The 16697-nt window shown below is 42.4% G+C and overlaps 1 protein-coding gene across 17 annotated transcripts in view; it reads right to left on the bottom strand.

The window, feature by feature from the left end:
- Window positions 1–16697, bottom strand: part of LOC147754673 (uncharacterized) — a 115901-nt gene that overhangs the window by 52875 nt on the left and 46329 nt on the right. For 16 of the 17 annotated variants that reach the window (XR_015317224.1, XR_015317225.1, XR_015317233.1 and 13 more), the window contains one exon: window positions 9590–15939. The exons of the other annotated variant lie outside the window; for it this stretch is intronic. The gene's annotated coding sequence lies outside the window, so the exon portion shown is untranslated. Of the gene's footprint in view, window positions 1–9589; window positions 15940–16697 lie in introns of those variants that run through there. 17 annotated transcript variants of the gene reach the window in all.

The following is a 16697-nucleotide window of genomic DNA, read 5'->3' as shown; positions in this document are numbered from 1 at the left end:
CGGATGTGCGTCAAGCGCACCATATGCAACACCTATCTTCTATAACCGAAGAGTGCTAAATACTCTAGAAACGCCTAGCACTAACGTTAGGGCTAGCAATGAACTTCTGAGAGGGGCACATCAAGACATTCCAGGATGAAGCAGGAAACGTTGGCGTAAAACTGTCCATATCTCTACTAGCTACTTGCCCGTAGATCTATGCAAAAACTGACTAGCTTTAATGGATTGCTAATACCGTGATTAGATAACAGTCTCACAAGGAGGACCTAAAAGGAACGGACATTTGTGATCTTGCACTGCGCGTACGGTTCGTTCGCATGGCTAGATATAAAAGGCTCAACTTTAGCAATGAAAAAATAGGTTTTCAAAAAGCAACTTCATTAGAGGTTGTTTTGGCTCCTTCGCCTCGCCAACATCCACTAATCAGGTTCTTCAGGTGACATATAAATATTCGAATCAACATTGTCCTTTTTTTTAGCTAAACATAGCATTTGGGGCGAGTCTTTCGTCCGAATTCGGGCTTCTAAAAGTATGTTCCTAGTCCGCGTAGGGTAACGAGGAGGAACTTCGGTTGAAGTTCTAAATAGGCACGTTAGCTTACACCGATGGTACACTAAACAGTTAACTGAACCTGTTAATATTTAATTACCGACATTGTCTCACTGGATTGCTTCCAGCGGCATCGATTCGAATATCGGTGCCGTCTACTTATGTTGAATGTTATTTCGGTCGAGTATTACGCTGTAGATACTTGGCCTCTGTGCTGACTTGGGGTGCCTTGCGCTACGTCTACTGTAATTTCCAGCTCGGGCTCGACAGCGCCCCTCTCATAGTGATTGAAATGCCAACTGATCCCGCAAATGAATAAGTGCACTATGATCTCATCAAAGCACTATCTTAAATATACGATACGAAACAAAATCAATCATCCAAAACAACTAAATTCAGATACTTCGAAATACAAAAATCTTGTTTATTACTATTTATACAATAAGTGTTTAATCAATATTTCCTAATATTTCTAGGTCTAGACAAGGGGCTACATTGAGCTTATTCTTGACGTTATTAAACGTCGTAGATTACCAAAAAACTTCTTCTCTCTTTTGTCCAGCACTTTGAGTCACTTGCCCCATCGTTCTTCAGATGATCATTGTGAGCACAACAATAGCCAGAGCTGTCTCTGAAGGTATGATTATCTTTACAACATAAAAACATCACTGTAGCATGCATTTTAAATTATTTCAGAAACAAAAAATATCCTATTTTACGAGGAATCGGCAGTGTTAGTGGAGATGATCGTATATCTACGGTAAACGAACAGAGGAAAATTTCGGGCTCAACGTTAACAGGTTGATCGTATAGGCAATTCACAATAGTGAGCAGACAACACGTACTTGTGCCGACCCGACGTTCACAGGATTTCCGAAACAATCTACATACAACAAATAGTGCACATACTTGTGTGAAACCAGGAATAGTGATAATTTTTTTAGATTGTAAGATATTATTATTTTGTGTATTAAATTTGCTGTGTTTGTTTTAGGCCTGTAGTGTGTGTCTCAGGTTGTTATTGTTCTATTACATATGCATCGTTGTAATTGTTGCCAAATTCTGGAGGTTTTCGCGGCAGTGCTCTGGGGGCAAACAACAACCAGTGGCCGTATTGGGCGCCGGCTGTGCTCATTGTCGCGGTGGCGAAATCCGAGGCGACTCCGTGCGTTTTTTTAGTGGTCCTGACGACGACAGCGGTGGCGGCGATGGCGGTGCTCAGCCGCTCCCAATTTTGCCTGCCCGTCCGTCCATCGGTCTGCTGGGTCGGTCGGCGGCCCCAGTCGTTGCCCTTTTCCGTGAGCGGCTCGAAAGCAACTGAACCAGCGCCAACAGCGACATCAATGTTGACGATGCCGACGAAACCACTGCCGCCGATTATGGATTGCAATGGAACGCAGACTCCAGTGAGTCTGCGACGATGCTCATCATGATGATGGCGATCTGCGCATGAAGACTGCCACCAGAAAGAGATGTTCCACAGTTTATAAACTTCGAGGTATTCGTATGTTTCTCTATATACCGCTAGATATTATATGGTAGTAACAGTCGTTTTGTAAATACCTAATCGACAATAGAACAGTACGTGAATGTTCTGCGTAAGTTTATTTGAAGACTGTCTTCTTCTCGTCATCGTCTAACAGCTACTAAAATAATTAAGCAATCAAACAGCGCCATCTACATAGGGGTTAAGTGCTGTGCATAGCTGGAATAAGTCAATTAAATTAATCAATACTAGTAAAAGTAGTACTAAGATTTGAAGTCTTCGAGATGGGTAGCATCATTACAGCATCAACTGCTCCTGTACATAGTCGCAGAGAACATTGCCCGCTTGAAAGTTCGCCGTTTAGCACTCTCTCGCAGGCAGATAGGCAGCTAGACACTAGTCGGTTCTGTGGCCGAGTGCCGCCGCATCGCCGCTCTGTGGGGCATTCACTCTTCAGGGCAACGCGCTGGGCCGCCGCGACGGCGGCCATTGTCGTTGCTGCGAGTACTACTAGCGACTAGTGGCGCACCGTCGTCACGTTGCTTTCATTACACGGCATGCTTAAGAGGTACTGCAGCATCGCTAGAAAGCGCAGAGATTCTTGCTTTCCGTTCAGTCGTTGCCTTTTACCAGCGCCGCTGCTGCGGTCGGCAAGCACCGCCAGGCAGCCGGCCCCATGGGCGGCACAACAACAGCAGGAGCAGTAGTCGCAATAGAGAATCTGCTTTTCGCTTGTTTTCGCGCTCTCTCGACATGTGCTTACTGAATGCGGCGGCGGCGGCGGCGGCAGCGGCGACGCACCGCTCTTCCTCAAACAGTGATTGACAGACCCTGAAGCTTAAGGCGACTTTCATCGTGAGGACAACCATCTCTCTGGAACAGCCATGCGTCCATGCCTGTGCCCGCGCTGATTGAAGGCGACATTATGGTCATCCAAGTGACAACAACAGCCGCCCATAACCACCGCTAACAAATAGCATCCATTATTATTACTATTATTACAATATACCGGTATCAACCTATGATGACTGGCTAAGTGAAGCAAAGCGAAAGAAAATATTAGAGGCCGTGCGCCTGTAGCTGTGCAGTAGGCGTAGGGCGGCAAGTCTGCACACCCGCAAATTTTTAAAGGCCTCTTAAAAAGAAATGAAAACAGTACTATGCGAGCAGAAGTTACCTATAATACTAAATGATCGAAGCACCAGGCTTGCGTCAGCAGCACATAGAACGTCAGAATTTTCAATTCACGAACTCATATGTAATGCACACGTACAGGAGAGTATGTATAATCATCTCCCAAAAGAAACTATGGCGAATCTAGTTATCTATATAGATATATATAATAGAAAGCTGTTAGTCTGGATGCAATTAAAGTATGAAAGTTACAGGTGCTAGCCAATACATCGTCTGGTTTCGACGTACAACTCCTCTAGTTCCTTATAATTGTGACAGCTAAAAAAATGACTGTTTAATTTTATTATTTTTTCCTTTATTACATTATTGCCTGCCTACACTACTTCTCTCTCGTAAGTTCCATTGCATTTATTTCAGTACGTAATGCAATATATATATATATATATATATATATATATATAGATATATAAAGCTATCCCACAACTTAGGGCATTAGGAGCACAGTTCGCAATAAAAACAAAATGGATGTTGTCACTGTTTTAGAGAATAATACTGTAAATTCTACATTTCTTTATGTGGTAAGATACGTATGTATATATGACGTAATGCGTTCAAATTGGAGAAAAGTTTGGCGGGCTGTTTGGCGGAATACGCATGCGTTCATTCGTACAAGAGCCAATTCTTTTTAGAACAAGCTAACAGGTTCTTTATGGCAAACAACAGTACGTCATTGGCAGAGTTTAAGTGAATATCAGCTACTATCTAATCTTTCGCGCCGGATCAATCCCGCGAAGCTTGAGAACGTTCTTTTTTTGCTCGAAATAGACGGTCTACATTATAGTCAGTTTTCATGTAGCTTCTATAAAATCGAAGCATGAAGCAGGCCGAAAGATTTAAAGATTTTTGAAAGTTCGCCCAATGTCGCTAGAAATAATTTTCACCAACATAGGTCATTGGTACAGAGACATTTTGCACCCTTTGACCTTTTCAGTTATTTTGAGCCTTTGCATCTTTGAGCCGGGTAGTGTCCTAATAACCCAAAATTGCATTCGGTCAGAATTTTTTCTATACATAGTTGGGTGACACGTTACATCTATCTATCTATGTTATTTTCAAAAAAATTAATTACAGAGGAAGAGGAAAATATTTAAAAAAAAAAATTAAGTAGTCTTAAAGATACAGCGTCAGAAAATGTTTGATTTAGATATAATAATGTTTGTAACTAGCACACTTCAGCTCGAAAGATCATCAAATTATTTTTAGGGGCAATTTTTATCATGTATATAATAAAAGCCATTCTGTCATCTAGACAAGAGGCCGTGCAATAGGGCAGAAAAGGCCTGTTTAATTTTTGAAGACAGCAGTCTTCATATATTCGTACCAAAAATCCAAATACCCCTTTAACGGTCACAGTTGTATAGAATGTCAATAGTCTTTCTGGTGCAGATGTGGCTTCGCGAAAGCGATACAATCCTGGGACCGAAACAGCATTCAGCAGAACTTGAGTCTTACGCAAATCGCGTGTTCATAACTACGCAATATTCAACAGCCTTTCATTCAATTTACGTCCAAGTTGTGGCAAACGGGGACAAGCATTAGAGACTGATCCCTGGGCACAGATTGGATTGAACTTGCCAAGAAAACAAACTTTATCAATATGCTTCCTTAGCGCGTGCTATGCACACCTCCACCAAGTTGCCGCTGACTTCGCGTAGCGGACAGCATATAGTGACGGGCTGCTCATCAAGACTTCAGATACACGTCCTATATCAAAAAATCGAGTCTGGTAGTTTGGACAACTTTTTCTCATCAGTGCAATATCCGCCGTCGATAACTAGATAGATAAGCCTGCAATATATATAAGGAGAACGCATCCCCAGAATGTTTGTTGGCATGTTTTATGAATTTTTGTGTAACCGTAAGCGGCCAAACGAAGGCCTAACATCTTTCAGCAGGTGATGATGATGATGGGCCCGTCTATTTACAAATTTCGGCATGCTGTAGGATAGCTACATAAGGTCGCCATGCTGTTTAGATCTGAACGTGCTAGACAATTATATATGCGGCATTATTGAACGAGAGTCTAACAAGGCAATGTCGATTTGCTTATTTATGTTATTAAGAAGGCGTTCGCAGAATTTCAAGGAAAACTCCTTGAACGGGCCCATGAGCGGTTTGGGCCTTGAATTGAAAATGTATTTGAGGTCAATAGAGGTTGCAGATGTTTTAAGTCTTACGCCTGGTACTGTCGTTAAGAGTTACTTTAGGCGATTGGCCCACAGCGTGAAACATATCTGTGCCCGTTTTCACATATCGACACGAACAGAGAGTAAAAGTAGTCGTTATGCCTAGAGCAAATACAAAAGGCTTATTCAGACATTCGTTTGTGTTGAATACAGCCCTAGCAACAATAAATCAGGGAAAGAATCCATTTAGACAGTGCATCCAGTATATATATCTATAACAGGCATAAAGTAGAACGTTTACGACAACTTGCTACTAACGCTACATTTAAACGAAAACAAACACTACTAGGTTTTTTTTTTAAATATTATTCGCAAAGGTTATTTTAGTTCGACATAATCTCCGGTTACTGCGATCCCAGCTTCAATTAGAACCTAAAGGCCTATTTGATTATTTTCAAAACTCTTACATCGTACTCCATAAACATTTTCATAGTGAATCCATAGGAAACCCTTCAAGTCGCCTAAGTACTGTTTAGACAACAAACGTCAACGGAAATAATAAAAACGCGAAAAAGTAAAAAATATTAGGTCTAAAAATCCAAAAGGTGAAAAGAGTCTTCAGAAGATTAACCGTTGAAGCCTCTCTAAGCAACTCAACTGGCGGCAAGTGTTAAGTACTTCCGCCATGATGAGTTTGGGGCTTTGTTCTAAAAAGAACCAGCCTTTAGTTGGGACCGAGGACGATAGATGATCAATAGCTTGACAAAGTTAGTCCCATTTTAGGCCTAGCACCGTATATATATCTGCGAACTGCTATATCCGATCCGGTCTAGCGGTTCGCTTTGCTCAGTTTATACCGTTTCGGCGCGTACAAATAAATGCCCCCCACTCTTCTCGGAGATAGCGGAAAAAAGCATTTATAGAAACGGTTTGAACCCACCGTCGTGCGCCATTCCCCTTTGTTGTTATTCGCTACTGGACATTCCTGCGTTTACTTTGTTTGCTCGTTCGTTCCTCGCCGGTCCTCGTGACGCGGATAGGGCAGGGGCTATTGCCCGACCGGTTGTCAGTTACCTGCCCCTGTGTGGCTAGACTTTTGCTCTTTTGTCAACGCACCTCTTTCAGCCCCTGCGCAATCATCCTTTAAATTGCCAATTATGTATGTGACGACGACGACGACGACGATTTCGTCGCCAGATCAACAGCCAGCTAGCTAGCTTCGAATCGAAAAATAAAGAGAACCATTAGCAGCGCTACTACAACTCTGTAATGTACAAGTATGCGTGCGTTTGTGCATCATTGGCGGACTGCATGACTGCTCACAATAGACTCGTGGAGGAGGGTATCAATACTACTGCTGCCAGCAAAGATCAGAAGAACATAGTCTACGCTTTAGGCATCAGCCGCTGCTACTGCAACAATAACAATGAGAACTTCAGGCATCGTTTCGTACTTGGCTTCGGATCAAGCAGGACTATTATAGCCACGCTATTGTCACGAACAACAAAAATTGTTATCTTGCAGTCAGGTACTGTGCCAAACACAAAACAAAGTAATCAACCTACAGAGTCATGTCATCCTAAGAGCTCGCTGGTAGAAATAGGTCTATTAGCCCGGGCATTGTAGGTATTAGCGTCCGATGAATTGTTTCACTCGAACACCAAATGGATAAAATTTCTATAATTCTGATATTTTGTTGCTCTGATACGATTCTCGTATGCTCAAACATTTCTATTTTTGTGTTTGATTTTACATGTTTTTTTTACTAATAACCAAAGTAGATTCGCAGCATAAGCTTTTAGTAGTTGTTGGCTGTAACGGTGGGATTTTGATTCCTCATTATTTGCACTCAATTATAACATCAAGACGTTTCGGGATTTCAAGTTTTGCATATGGAACAGATCCTAAATGGGTGCCAGGTTTGAAGTTGTAAGTCCAAGTTAGGCTAGTGCTTTGCCCTTTCGTTCATGAGAGATGAAATAAGACTTGTTTGGTGCGATCGTGAAAATGTACTATTCTATGAAATTGTACTATTAATCGCGCGGGATGAAGGCCACCAGGTCGGCCAATATAATTACGGTTCGCAGACATAAGCAACAATTCGGACGTTTACCGAGAAGCGACCCAAAGAACGTACAGCGATGTTAACAACATTTATTTGTACTCGCAGACAGCTTTCAGGTAAACATAATCACTTTAGTTTTTATTTCGGATTTGTATCTTCGGAGCAAACAAGTGAGAACCGCAAATAGAAATTCCGTACCTTTTTCTAATATAGACCGATAGGATGACTAAGGCGTAACGACACAGACAAAGATCTGTCTCTAGATTTCGTTAGTAGTAGCGCAGTTAATCTACAATCAACTTATATATCCATAGGCTGGAAACGAAGCAAGTCCGCGTTAACAATTTTTGGAGTATTTACGGTATCCACACAAGTTAGTAGTACAGCCGACTTGTTTTTCCTTTCCCCTATATTATAGTACAATCTTTGGATGAATTAACTATAAGGGCAGACAGCTATACTCTAGAAATATTGTGGAGATGTTTTCAGTATATTTATCTGCGCCTTATATTCTATCTAGCTGCCAATATTTTATCTTACATATATATATATATATATATATATATATATATATATATATATATATATAAATACAGCTCTTTCCAATCGGCTTCTTCCCCGTCGGCCACTGTATTGTGCGTGTTTCCGCCAGGTTAAAGTGATCATTGGCTAGCTCCGGCATTTCATTTATCTATATCTCTGTGTCGCCGAACGCCACTATCGTAAACAACTGTAGCCGGTGAAACGAGATCCTATGCCCCTCAACCAATGTCTATAGGTGAACGACATTGGAGGCATTTCTACGCCCCACACAAGACCTCTTTCTGCTACTGCTGCCACTTCTTTTGTTCTGAAGCTCGGTTTGCTCTTATCGACCGACCGACCGACTGTATCATCGTACCGTACAACTTGCCCTTTTCTCTCTTTATCGTCGTCGTCGTCGTCGTCGTCGTCGGCGTATGACAGTGACCAACGCGACTCTATATTACGGCGATTGCAGCCTAGAGTAGAGCGTCAGCAGGCCGCAATCTGGCGGTCCCTAAGTACCCAACGCGCGTCAGCAGTCGACAACGGGCTGGCTGGTCTTCTTCGATGCATTAACAATCACTAGCAGCTCTTCGCTTGTACTCGGCGGTTTCTCTACCGTGGCCAACGCTCCTCTTTTTTTTCTGACCCTGACGGACTCGCTCTGACGCTTCTGATACTGCCGGCACTGCCATTGGCTCGCTGGCCGACCATGTGCATGGTGACGACATTAAGGCCGATAGTAGTCCCTCTGGTGAGCATTGGGCGAACGCCCGGGGCAACGGACCCAATTCAAAGTCAAGGACGAGGACACGAGGAGAGAAGCCACATCAACAACGACGACTTCGACGGCAACGCCCGACAAGTGCGTGCTCAGGACAACGCCTCCCTACCGAAATGGAGGGGGCACCTATGGGGATGGACTAGCAGAACAATAAAAGAAACGAACAGTTAGCGTCCGGGGCATTCAAGAAGAGGAAGGCCCTATGTAGCCCTATGGAATCTGCGAGGCCAGCAGCAGAATGTTCGACTCAGTAACTAGCCGCAAAGTTTCATATATACTTCAACCACTATTTATGTATGGTACAAGCATACGAAGGGAACGTAGAGCAAGATGTCAAAGAGAGTGTAATCCTATATGTATATATTTATATATATATATATATATATATATATATATATATATAAAAAATATATATATATATTTATATTTTTTTTTTTTAAATTTTGTTTTTCACAGAACATTATATATATACGCTACGTATTATATGTCGGTTAGCTAGAGGGTTTTGGTACGGGGAAGAAAGGTTTCCAGGAGCAAACGGGGGTTTGAGGTAACTATATCCAGCCTAAAAGTGCTATAGCAACTTTTTTCGTAGGGTGTGCATGTGACCAATGTGATTCATTAACTTACTTGAGAGGAATCCTGAGCTCGAAGCTGTTGGCAAACATACGAACTTACTAAAACAACATTAATTAATGAGTAACAATTTACATCTAATTGGTGGCGATAAGATAAACCGAGTGCGTATAAAGATCCATCTTTAGCCAGATCATTTTTTTTAGTACATTTAACTGTTAGGTAAGCGAACGGCCGAGATATGTTTAGCGTATCTCTCAGCGTGCAGTTCATACAGGTCAACGTAATATGCATATCTTTATTAAATGAATATATCGAGGTAAATAACATTGAGACATAAGCTTTAAATCAAGTAAAATTCATCAATACTTTATAAAGCCGGTAGCTCTTTGCTCCATTTTCTGTTCCAGCCTTTCAGTTTGTGTCAGCCCACTCTGCTGTAAAGGGCCTGTTTGATCGTATTGAAAGTAAAATATAAACAGAAAAAGAAAAGACAGATGACAAACATTCCCTTTCCTAATGCTAAGTCTTTCTGTACTTTTCAAATACTTCATACACTAATGCTATTATCACCTCGGTCCTATCCTCGCCATCCTTCTAGTGCTATAGTAGTGAAGACAATAGGAGCTGGGTCAACCAGCTGAAAGTTGGGGGCTTGCTTTGTCCTTTGCCATCGTTGCCGTTCATGGCCGTTAGCTTGAGCGGGCCCACCTCTCAACTGCTCCTCCGCGACACATTGGCATCGTCAGTCGAACGACGGCGTCGCAGACGCTGACCAACGATGAGCTGACTGCGTCGGTCTGCCATTCTGTCTGCGAGAACCGCAGCCGTTCTGACGCCAACGAGGCCAGTGCGGCGCCCGTTCAATACAGCTAAGCGAGCAGGCAGCTGCAACAGTACATACTGTGATCGTTGGCTTCTAGTTTTGCTTGGTAGACGCTTTGTGCGCTCGTTGTAGCCCGCCAATCATCGGTATTACTAGTGACCGCCATAGCCACCGCAATCAGTAGCAGTCGCAATGGAGACACTAGTATCGACCGACGGCCGCGGTAACGTTACGGAGCTACGCAATGGCGGACGGCCAAACGGACCAACAAAAAGCAGCGAGCGATTCGTAGAGGCCACCATAGTGATGCTGATCGTGCCGCTGATGGTGGCAATAGCAACGACGCTCGATACCACTGAGATGCTTTACCAGGGAGGGCAGTCACCCCTATGCGTTCGTCGGCGTCGGTTAACCTTGAAATGTGAAAGAGGCTGCGTTTCTGCTGCTGATGACGTTGTTATTACACTCGTACATAGAGAGATGTGGGGTAGTGAAACGCGCGGCGCGCATCTCGGGGCCCCTCGGAGGCCCTGAACTTGAATAAGAAAACCAGCTACAGTAACGCAGTGCTACCATCGCATCACTGTCACCGTCGTGCTATCCTCTTTATACAGTGGCAGCGTCGGGCCTTCATCTCGTTCCGTTCTGCACTTCTGCCGACGACGACGATGGCGGCGGCGGCGGCGGTGGCGGCAGCAAAGCAAAACAATAACGAACGATCGATCGACCGAACGAGAGTCTAAATGCTTTCTTTTTTACTCATTTGCTCACTTCGCGTCGTTTACGCTTTAGCCTGTTGATCACCGCTTTAATCTATCTTCATACAAACACTGCTAGTAGTCAGCAGCTTGGTTCTAACAGTAATACTGTCTATTGCTGAATGCCAGCTTTCTCGTATCGGTTTCGCTGATTAGAAACTGTGTATTCCTCTAACGCTACCGAAATCCATACGGCGTCACAGCGTCCGAGTGAACAGCTAAGCGACTATCTTAAGGACCACTGATCATAGATGGGATTGGAATGGTAATGAAATTAAAGAGGACTTAAAAATGAAGAACTTCGAAGTGGGGCCTACACTTGATTTTATCCCATTTTCTATTGCCCGCCTCTGGATATATTTGTGTAAAGAAAAAAAGAAAAAGGACATACGATTTGCCTCTACATGTTCTTTATTGTGCAGAATACAGTTTCCGAAAAGGTTCAGTATGTAAGGCTAACCATAGATTTTCTCTCTCTAAAATTTAAACGCATAAACATCGTTGAAGTTTAAGAGCTTCGGATTCGACCTCTTTGTTGAAAGGTATATCACCGACGAAAACATTCTCAAGCAAGTTATAGGTGGCGGTGATGGTGATGATGATGATAATAATAATAATCTAATTCAAACAAGATAAGATACAAAACTTTAAATGCGCTAGTTCTGAACTTCCTAAATTTGCGGCAGTCAGTTCCGGCTCATTTGTGGCTGTTGTAGCCTATAATTGATGAGCATAACGGGGCCACGGAGACGAATTTCAGCCAAGCGTGAATATCATCTTAAATTGTGTATGGTTGACCTCTTTGACATAGGAACTTTTCCTTGATTTAGAAAATAATTTCTACATCTTTACGATCATAGGACTTCTACAACTGTATCTCACACGTTGAAACCTATTTTATTTATCAGTGAACTATCATCTTAGCATGACAAAGATAATAATAATAACAACAATATCATCTCCGACATCTTTTCAAGTTCCGTTAGATGGCGGCTTAGTCTCGCTCGAAACGACAACGAGATTCGAGTATCTTGAAAAATGATTAATGTAAATAATTTAATTTTTATAGTTTTTATAATTTTTATAGTATGTAAGTTGATTTTTAGCAAAGTTCCATTGAAGCCTCTGCAGTTGCTCCGCGTCACTGGCTCAGTTTACGAAAGTTCTAGCCTTTTTAAGTTATGGGCTCAGTTCAAAATTTGTTTTTTGTTTATTGTTATATGTAGATAATTTGGCAATCATCGTTAAAGTCTGTGATATGCGTTATAAGCTATTAGAAAGCTTGATGGAAGAAGTTTTACTCATCTTTGTTCAGACTTGTTTATCCAAGTATATGACGATTACATTATATAACACCAACGCCTGCGCCGAAAATATATAACTATAAAGTTGATATATAAGTTATGTGCATTTTCTCTTCTAGTCGCTGTCGGTTTATTGTTTATTTTTCGTTTGTTGATATCCGTTTGGAAGAGAACTTCATTGCCGTTATCGAGATTACCAAATTTTACGCTTGCATCACGCCTCTCCTTAGATGGCTGTCAAAGATTTCTAAATATTTTCAACATCTTTACTTACCCGGTTCTCACCTGAGTCAAAGAGCTGCCGAAACAACTCAGTGTGTACGAAGCTGACTTTCAACTTACCTTGGTGGCTTGCTAAGTTTAAAACTTACTTCCCTAACTTGAAGGGTACGTTCCAGTCGACTATTCTAATGCAACGAGAATGATTCTGAGCAATATTACGAAAAGGACAACTGCTACATAAGTCGGTATATCTACAGAGTGTGCAGAAGGAACGTCCTGAGTTGTTTCCACATCTCTTTAATATGGAAAAAATGGCAGGAGTAAAAAAACGCTGTCTCAAGCTATCCAGCGTGCTCATCTTGGTGACGCTAGATAAGGATTAAACTTTGTGATATCTAAGTAAATGGGCAAAACTGCCGCATTGCGACGTTGTAGAGCAACGAATCAACAATAGCGTGCGCTTGATCAACCGCTATTTAGGACTCAAGACGCTGTTTTTTAAGACTCAATTTTTAGTTGCCGCTATCTAAACGTCTGATTGTCTTACCAGGTCATTTTTGCTTATAACAAATTGCACCTAGTTACTACCACTTTCCTCCGCGAATGCCTTTTATATCTGTCAGTGAACTTTTCGAATAAATCGATTTCCAAAATTATTAGCTGTATACACGCCATTACTTTGAAGCTCTACTCTACGACAGATCTTTAGCACAGTACGTTTTCATAGCAACGTTCTGCTTGATAATTCTCCAAAATATGACGACATTTGAAAGTCTTTCTTTCTGTTGTCATTGAAATTTTGAATATCCATGTATTTATAGTGATGCAGCCTTCATAGAATTTGCCCGCCGGCCAGTCACCTCAGATTTGCCCTTTCATGTCAATGTATGTCGCCTAGTTTATAATTGCTCATAACGTACGCCTCCAAGTTATATTATAAGTATAAACTAAAGTTTATATAGAACGAGAAGCGGTTGTTTCTTTCCCACTTTTGCTTTTTAAACAACTATACCAATATGTATCGGAATAGCAAACATTCATCCCGAATTTGATAGGCCATAATTGAATAAGAAAAACTTACTCGCAGCAAGTTTGGCACAAAAATAAGAAGGAGGCGTTATAACCGCACGACGACGTGCGCTCATCATGAATCGAATGTAGCGCGGTGTAAGATCGTTGGCAACGAAAATCACTTTCAACTTCAAGGTCCTGAAAGTCGTCAGCGGCGGTAGCATGAACGGTAGGCCTAACCGACTCAGTCAGTCAGTGTCCAAAGTGAGCGAATCGCTGAGTCAAATAGCCATCGAATGATTGAGCGACTAAAGGACGAGCGGACCGACGGACGGAGATGAAGGGAGTGGGGCCCTCGCAAAGCGGCCTTGGACGCGCCGCTTCGGAGTAACTCTTCGAGCAACAGCAGCATCAAGAACAACAGTCAGAACAGAAAAAGGCTACTGCCGACTATAATATATATATATATGTATGTAATGATAAATAAAAGAATACTATATATGCTGCCTATGTGTGGCAGTATAGAAGCCAAAAACAGCTGAGAGGACGGCAATTGTTACCGTCGCCGTTACCAAGTGAACCGAGGCAATGACATCGTATTCTTATTGCTAACAGATCTGCAATTTGTTACTCCAGCGACAGCGGTAATGCTGGCGAGGCCGTTGATGTCTATGTTATGTAATGTTCGTTGTTTTTATTATTTACTTTTTCAACCAACGATACCTTAAAGCGGATTATGTAGTATTATGTAGTTGTCTAATGAGTCGTTATTTTGGGAACGACGATCTCACGTCTCGAGGAGCTGCAGGATGAACGAAGTCGCGGCAGACAAAGAAAGGAATCAATTACCGACACCTGTTTGCCATTCAAGCAAAGAAGTTAACACAGAACTTACGAAATAGCCGAAACGTCTCATAAGAAGAAAATCGTCACTCAGATTGTTCCAACAAATCTACTCAATTCATGTGTGTAAAAACGGGCTGATATTAGAATCCAGACGAAGTATTATTTAAATCGAAATATATATGCGCGTCATCAGGAGTACCTTCGGTAGGCCCCCATGTGACCACCACTTTATTGGTGGTCTCTACGACTCGAAGAAGCAACCGGAAATAGAAAATAGCGCCGATAGCGATACTGAACGTCTTGTACATATACTTCAGTAGCCGCTGTGAATGCAATGGTCGAATCGGCCGGCTTGCAGAAATGCGTCGAAGTATAGCAGAAGTTTGGCTGGTCTCTATGGCGATATATTATCTGTATTTGTTGTCCAATCTCATTGATGCCTGCTGCGGTTGCAGGAGTAACGGTATATAAGTATATTATCATTCCTGCTTGTGACCAGTCACCGAGGGCAATCCTTTCTCGATGATGACGGCGGCGACCATGGAAAGCTAATCTCCTCACAACGGTGATGATATATGACAGATGGCTGCCTGTTATAATGATGATATTATGATTACTAATAATTTGAGCAAGGTTCCCTGAGTATAATAAGAGTGCCCGTTGGAGACATTAGCCGTATCGGTAGCCTAAGTCAACAAACTGAATTGTATTAAAAGGTATACTCGTTTCAAGGTAAGGCCATCAACTTTACCAGATAGAGCTTGATCTCTCTCTATTGTGCTTCATTATGCTGCTATACACTAGTTCCTTTAACTCTTCATATTTTCTCTTGCAGAGCGTATTGCATTTGGTCCAGACACAAAGAAAGGACCGAGGTCACGTTATTTCCTGTTTTTCATCCCTTAAGTAAAGGGATGTCTTCAAGTAGCGATAATTTCTACATATTTGTTTCCCCAAGAAAACAATCCGGTTCGCCAGAAGAACGCGGCAGCAGTCTCCTGGCGATGTTAACGTAAATCGATCGTGCATGAAGTTCTTGTTAATTACCAGGCGAATGTATTTTTATTATTATAGAAACCTATGTCTGACTCGTTTCGATGGATAACGGTCCGCAACAGTGACGTCACCTAAAACGTCTGAGTTGATCCATTCGTTTAGCCGTGCATATTGTATCATCATGATCATTTCTACAATAGCGCTAGGATAGTTATTGCATGGCGCGAGCATTCATCGATGGATCGATGTATAGTACTGTTATTATCATCACAAGTTCTGTTACTGCTGATACTTGTTGTAGTACTATTTTTATTTTTACTACCGCTACAACTCGTAATCATAGTTCATATCAATTAGTTCTACGTCACCAACGGCTTCGTTGCATCCGCAATCGGCCATCGTTGGCTTTGCCCCGCTGCTGCCCCGTAGTAATTCCGTAATTTCGCTCGTTCCGTCGTCGTCGTTGTTAAATGACCTGATCATGTTGGCGCGTCTAAGCGCTGTTTAGTTGTCGTCCTTGTGATGAAGCGCTCATTGTCGAGGTCGCCGGAAGATACCTGCCTGCACACGCACACACGTGATTATCCGCTGTTCGGTCTGCTACTACTGCTGCTTCTGTTTCGACTCTGTCCTTCGTGCTGCCGATGGCCAGACGTAACCGTTTGCTGAAACTGGTACCACCTCAAATATTTAGATCCCCCGCCTGGCCTCCGACCTATTCCTGGCGGGGTTAGTCAATGGAGTAATAGCAAATTGGAACCAAAAAGGAGGCGCAATGAAAACGAGCAGACGGTGTTAACAGAGCACCATGTGTGTCAGTATGCCTGAAGTGAACTGTGACAATGATTGATCGGTAGGAGTACCTCTAGACACCATAGTATATTTATTTACGTATTCGTCTCCTTTTAGTAAAATAAACTTCAGTATGAAAGAGAGAATTGGTTACTTTCTCTAATTCTAATCGTCTTAGACAAGAGTCTAGTGATCTCTGAAGTATGGCTGGCTAGCATAGGTTGGTGCCGCTGAAGAACGTCGCCAATCATCGCGGTGATGATCGTAATACGAATAGTAATAGCAATAACAACAAAAACGTTTGGCCATAGAAAAACGGTTGCAGCAAACGAGAAGACGTATCGAGCAAATATAGAAACATACAGCAGTCTAAACCGTTCATTTTTGGCTGAAGCAGGTGCGCTACTTACTACGCAGTTAGGTCTTTGTATAAAATAAGTATTAACAACTACATATAAACACGAGCAGTGACATCAATGTACGAACGCGTATGCGATGATGTGAGTGGCGTAGCTCATTAAGTAGTCGGGAGGCGCGGGGAACGGGGAAGGGGGTCGAGTTGGCGTCACCTTGTGATGACGACAAGGACGACTAGGACTGAGGCGTAGCGTTAATTCAGATTTATATCGATGTGCGG

Source organism: Varroa destructor, unplaced genomic scaffold, assembly GCF_002443255.2.
Source record: "Varroa destructor unplaced genomic scaffold, Vdes_3.0 BEIS01000007.1, whole genome shotgun sequence".
NCBI classification, from domain to species: Eukaryota; Metazoa; Arthropoda; class Arachnida; order Mesostigmata; family Varroidae; genus Varroa; species Varroa destructor.
This window is presented reverse-complemented; position numbering and strand designations above follow the sequence as displayed.